Raw genomic sequence first — 6,313 nt, forward strand, 5'->3', positions numbered from 1 at the left:
TCATGTGCTTATTGACCATTTGCATATTATCACTGGACAAAATGCCTATCCAAGTCCTTTGCCCATTTTTTTTCTTTTTTTTATTGGTTGTTCAAAACATTACAATGCTCTTGACGTATCATATTTCATACATTAGATTCAAGTGGGTTATGAACTCCCATTTTTACCCCAAATACAGATTGCAGAATCACAATCGGTTACACATCCACATTTTTACATATTGCCATATTAATAACTGTTGTATTCTGCTACCTTTCCTATCCTCTACTATCCCCCCTCCCCTTCCCTCACATCTTCTCTCTCTACCCCATCTACTGTAATTCATTTCTCTCCTTGTTTATTTTTCCATTCCCCTCACAACCTCTTATATGTAATTTTGTATAACAATGAGGGTCTCCCTCTATTTCCATGCAATTTCCCTTTTCTCTCCCTTTCCTTCTCTCCTCATGTCTCTGTTTAATGGTAATCTTTTTCTCTTGCTCTTCCTCCCTGCTCTTTGCCCATTTTTAGTTGGATGGCTGGTCTTACTGTTGAATTCTATATATTTTGAATATTAATGACTCTTCTCAGATATATGTCTTACAAATTACCTTCTCCCATTCCATGGGTTCCTCCTCCATGTCTCCCCTTCCTACTGCCCCCACCCCCTTTTCTTTTCTCTCTTTCTTTCTTGGTACTGGGGATTAAACCCAGAAGTTCATGCATGCTAAGCACGCCCTCTACCAATGAGCTACACCCCAGCCCTTTTTATTTTATTTTGAAGCAGGCTCTTGCTAAAATGCCCAGATTGGCCTCTCCTGGGATCCTCCTGACCCAGCCTCCTGGGTCAGTGGAATGGCAGGTGCGTGAAACTGCACTCATTTCTTTTTACTTTTTTGAATGTTTCTTTTGATGACAATAAGTTTTAATTGTGATAAAATCCAATTTATCTATCTCTCTTATTTTGTTGTTTGTGCTTTAGGAATTTTATCTTGGATGTCATTGAAAGTCTGACATCATGAAGTTATACATTTTGATCTTTGATCAATTTTAACTTAAGTTCCATTGTCCCAGATGTGAGACACCTAAAATATTTAACTTGAGCAAAAAACATATCATTTATGGAAACTCTTGAAATAAATACTGTGTGTTTAGAATTCCATTTTCTGAGAAAAACAATAGTGAATGATTAGAGATTTTGAAAAAATATGTAATTTCATGAAAAATAAATAAAGGATATATAAGCTCTAGGTTATAATTTTCAGCCTATTTCAATGCACCTGTGTCAATTTCACTGGAATAGTGGCAGAATTAAAAACTCAAAAACTTAATGGGCTAAATCAATTTCTGTGGCTGGGTACAGTGGTGTATGCCTATAATTCCTTTGGCTCAGGAGGCTGAGACAGGAGAATCAGAAGTTCAAGGCCAGCCCCAGCAACTGAGAGACACCCTGTCTCAAAATAAAAAATAAAAAGGAGCTGGGAATGTGACTCAGTGATTAAGCAACCTTGGGGTCTCTCCCAGTACCAAAAAAAAAAAATCTTTTCTTTTTTTTTCCTCCAGGTATGCAACTATTCCAGTACCACTGAGCCATATCCCCAGTACTTTTTATTTTGTTTTTTATGTTGCTTAGGGTCTTACTAATTTGTGCAGGCTGGCCTTGAACTTGAGATCCTTAGGCCTCAGCCTCTCAAACTTCTGGGATTACAGGAGTCACTGCACCTGGCCCAACACAAATAGTTAAAAATATAGCATTCTCCCCATTTCATGGTCTTGACATTCTTGTTGAAATTCAGTTGGCCACGGACACGTAGGTTTGTTTCCGAATTCTCAGTCTGTGTGTGATGCCTGCCCCACGCTGTCCTCATTACCTCCGATGTAGTATGTTTCCAAGTCAGAAAGGTGGCTCCTTTTCCCCTGTTCTTCTTTTTCAAGACTGTTTTGGCTATTCTGGAAAACTGTTCTCTTTTTTTTTTTTTTTTTTTTTTTTTTTGCTACTAGAGGTTGAACCCACAGGGGAGTTATCACGGAGCCACGTCTCCCACCCTGTTTATACTTCTTCTTTTTAAAATTTTTTTAGTTGTAGATGGACACAATACCTTTATTTTTGTGTGGTGCTGAGGATTGAACCTAGTGCCTTCCATATGCGAGGCGAGCGCTCTGCCACTGAGCCACAGTCCCAGGGCTTAGGTTTCATTTTAAGACAGGGTCTCACTAAGCGGCTTCGGGTCCTCACTAAATGGCTGGGACTGCTCTTGAACTTGTGATCCTCCTGTCTCAGCCTCCAAGGCACTGGGATTAGGGTCATGAGCCAACACACCTGGCAGTCATTCACTTTCACATTCAATAAATCCTGGGGCTTTATCTTAGTAGCAAGTGTGTGTGTGATTGTCAGTTAGCTCTCTGTTTAATTTATTGGTATTTGTTCAATCATCCTACTTTTTAAATCACCTTATTGACACTTTCATTGTGCCTGTGCTCCTCAGCTTAAAGACATAAAAGTACTAAAGATAGGTACAGAGATAATAGAGATAGACAGAAGGGCAGAAACACAGGTGGGGTTTGGGGGTGGAGGACACCGTGGCCCAAAGTGCTTGCTTGGCTGAGCCAGTAACCAGCAGCAGGGCTCTGCAGAAGCACTTGAGGCCTTGACTTCAGTACTGCGAACCAGTCTGAGTCTGCATATCCCAGAGCCCTGAGATGTGCTTCCCAGGGACTTTGCCCTCCCCACCGCCCTCTGCCCTGGACATCCTGCTTTCTGCAGACGCTGGGGCCTCCATCTGAAGAGGGAGCCACCTCCAAGGTGGTCATAACTTGAGCTCCTGGTTTATCTATGACATCCCTAGCCCTTGCTTCTCTCAACACTCACCCAAAGCTGGAAGCGGTCACCTGGGCAAGAGCGGGGACAGACCTGGTTCTCAGGGTTGGGCGGCGTCCAGCAGGATAAAAGGAGCTGAGCTTCTCTCTTTTATGTGTCAGAGGTGATTTGCTGGAAGGACTGACCAGACTCAGTAAGCTAACGCTTGTTGCGTGGAGGATACAGGCAAATAGCAGCAGGAAGAGATGCATATCACAGGATCCCGAGTCACCTGGCCCAGCCTCCTCCTGCCTCCTCATTTCAGACACAGGGTGCTCTATCTGGCAGAGAAATCCAGGGCATGTGAACTTTGCCCAAGAAAATACATGCAAAGCTCAGGGTTCGAGGCTTTGGGGGGATGAGTCACAAGAACACATCCTGCTTAGCAACCAGCCACAGAACTGACCTCAGGACTCCAGCATTGGGACCAGGCACACATCAGTCCTGACGTTTGTACAAACCGTCCCAGTTAGGAAGCAGGGCACGGTCCACTGCCCTGGATGCACACAAAGCAGTCATCAATCACAGATGTGACAGGCTCCCGAGGGCCACATTCCCAAAGGTTGGCAAAGGTTGAATATGGTCCAGGATTCATGGGAGCCCAGGCAGGAGCAGGCCACTGACCTGCTGTGCTGGCCCTTCACTCACATGCTGACATTGTCTACATGGTCAGGGTCCGGGGACCAACGCATCTGGATAAAGACTGGACGATCTCAGGAAACTCACGGCCATCGGGTGTCATTGCAGTACAGTGAGATGGGAGAACATGGCAATAAAGTACCCACAAAGGTCTCTACTTTGTGTTCTTAAAAAAATCATGTCACCCATCCAAGTCTACTAGCTCATGTGCCCGAGGCAAGGGTATGTTTGTGAAATGGCTATGTTGGTGACATGTCACATAATTTCTTTCTCTTCCTGTCATATTTGTCCAATATTTGTCCTTCTTGCTCTGGCCCCTCATGTCCAAGTGGATCTGGACAGTCATAATCTCTACCAATTATGATCCAGGAATCAGACCAAACCATTCTGGCCACTGGTCATCTCTTTCCGAGGATTTAGCTCTGCTAAACTTACCCTACTTGGCATTTTCTACTTGCACAAAAATCTCCATTAGTTCTTAGGCAAATCTGTAAACTCAATTTGTTTCATTTATTGGCCAAACATTAGAATATTGAAAACAATTCTTCCTTCACTGGCAAGGGCCTGTTCACTCAGCAAATAATTACTGAGCACTTCCAATAACAATAATTATTGTTGTCATCAAATGTTTATTAGAGGCACAGAGAGGGAGGAGGAGGCAGAGTGGATTAAGGAGACACAGCTCATGGAGACTCCCATCTGTCCGAGGAGGGCGGCCACCTGTCCTTTGTGCTTGGGCCTGAGGGGATTTCTGGATGTAGCACTTGCAGCGCTGAGACTAATCCTGGACAAACTGGACAACTTGGTGGCCCTACTCAGCAGCCAACTGGTCATCCGATCACCAAGACAGTCACAAAAACACCCCTCTCGTGGTAACTTATTTGTTTGCATTGCTATCAGTGTGTAAAGGGGAAGTTCCGGGTGCCATGGAGGCTCTTAACAGATTAGGAACATGGCTTCACCAAAGTCACTGCCTCTGGAAGTCCCACAGAACCATCCTGTGTGGCCCACGCTGTCTTGTAGGGCCACTAGACCCTGGAACCATGGGGCCTATTGATGCTGGAGCTAAGGCTAGAGCATCATTGTGTCCAAGTGGGGTGATAATTACAGCCATTGGGGACACTGCCCAGACTCCTGAGAGCCAGATTAGTTCCCACCAAATTACTCTCCACACCCCAGAAGTGGAGACTCCTCCCTCTTACTAGTCTGGTCCAGTCTCAGGAGGGGTTTTGTGGGTGGGAGGGTTACAGTGCACCAAAACAGTGTCTCCAAGAATGAATGTCTTTCCCAGAACCTCAGAACATGAACTTCTTTGGAAATCCGGTCATGTGAGGTGTAGTTAGTTAAACCAGGTTAAAGTTATACTGGAGTTGAATGGACCTTGATCCCTCACTACCGGTGTCCTCATTACACCCACCGAGGGGAGTGCCCAGGAAGCCAGAAGCAGGGAACAGCAATGCAGCGGCCCACCAAGGAGCTAATGATGGCCTGCAACCACTGAAGCTGGGGAGAAGCTGGGGAAACCTTCTAGAGGCTTCAGAGAGCACGGCCCTGCCAACATCTTGGTTTTGAACTTCTGGCTTCCAGACTGCGAAAGAACACATTTCTGTCATTTTAAGCTGCCTGTTGATGGCACTTTGTTATGACAGCTCCAGGAATCTCATTTAGCTCTAGGAAGCTGGCACCGCTGCTCCAATGACTGGCAGGTTATTGGGGACCCAGCTCTCTTGCCTGTGTGTAAAGAGCCCCAGGAGCCCCCTCACTGGGCTCTGCAAATCCCCAGAGCCCTCTCAGGGGCAGATGTGGGCAGAGCTTGACCTTACCCCTGCCTGCAGACCCCATCTCACCTCTCCACATCTCCTGCCTGTGCACTTCATAGTTTTAAAATGTTTCCATAAAAGGATTTGCAGGTTTTAAAATGAGAAGGAAAAAGTTTAAATGAGCATACAGATTCTCTTTTGGCAAAATATACAGTTGCTTCCTATTTCTGCTCTTAGTGTAGCTACAACCATAGAATACACATAACGATACTGTTGTCCAACCAATTCATTCTGTCTTGAATTATTTCTCTCCTTATATTGAGCTGTTTTGGCCGGGCACAGTGGCACATGCCTGAAACCCCAGGAGGCTGAGGCAGGAGGTTTGTAAGTTTGAGGCTGGCCTGGGCAACTTAGGCAAGACCCTTTCCCAAAATTAAAATAACAACAATAAAAACAAATTAAAGAACCTGGCTATGTAGCCCAGTGTTAGAACATCCCTGGGTGCAATCCCCAGTAGCACAGAGGGGAAAAAATGAACTGTTTGGAAAATAAAGTCTAGGTCTGCCCGGCTCCTCCTCTGCCTCCCGCCCTCCCTTTTTTTCCTTCCTTCCAATATCTGGGATTGTGTCCCGTAGATGTCCTAGACTCAGGCTGGACTGAGCCGCACAATCTGCTCCTGCAGCCTCACAGCTGAGCTAACCCTGACCCTGCTTATGGTCTTTCCTCTCTAATCCTCGAGTTTGGGGTGGACACACTGGCTGTTCTGATTTCATTAGGCTGGCAGATGGTTTCTGCTAATCACACAGGCAGTCTATTGAAGATGTGGGTTAAAATGAATGTCATTCGACATGTTGGAGGTGACCAGCGAGGGTTTACCAGCAAGGACTTGTGTGGAAACACAAAGGCTGGCACCCTGTGAAAAGTGTGGTATTGGTGAAGTGCCTCTGGGCACTCGACAACCACAGGCGCTGTGGTTTTGCCAATCGTAGGGATGCACAGAGGATGAAACGGGGCCTTTGAACTAGCGACGGCTTTTGGCTTAAAGTAAAAGAAACCTCAGGGAGCGCTGCAAAAAAAT

This window comes from Urocitellus parryii, unplaced genomic scaffold (genome assembly GCF_045843805.1).
Source record: "Urocitellus parryii isolate mUroPar1 unplaced genomic scaffold, mUroPar1.hap1 Scaffold_218, whole genome shotgun sequence".
Classification (NCBI taxonomy): Eukaryota; Metazoa; Chordata; class Mammalia; order Rodentia; family Sciuridae; genus Urocitellus; species Urocitellus parryii.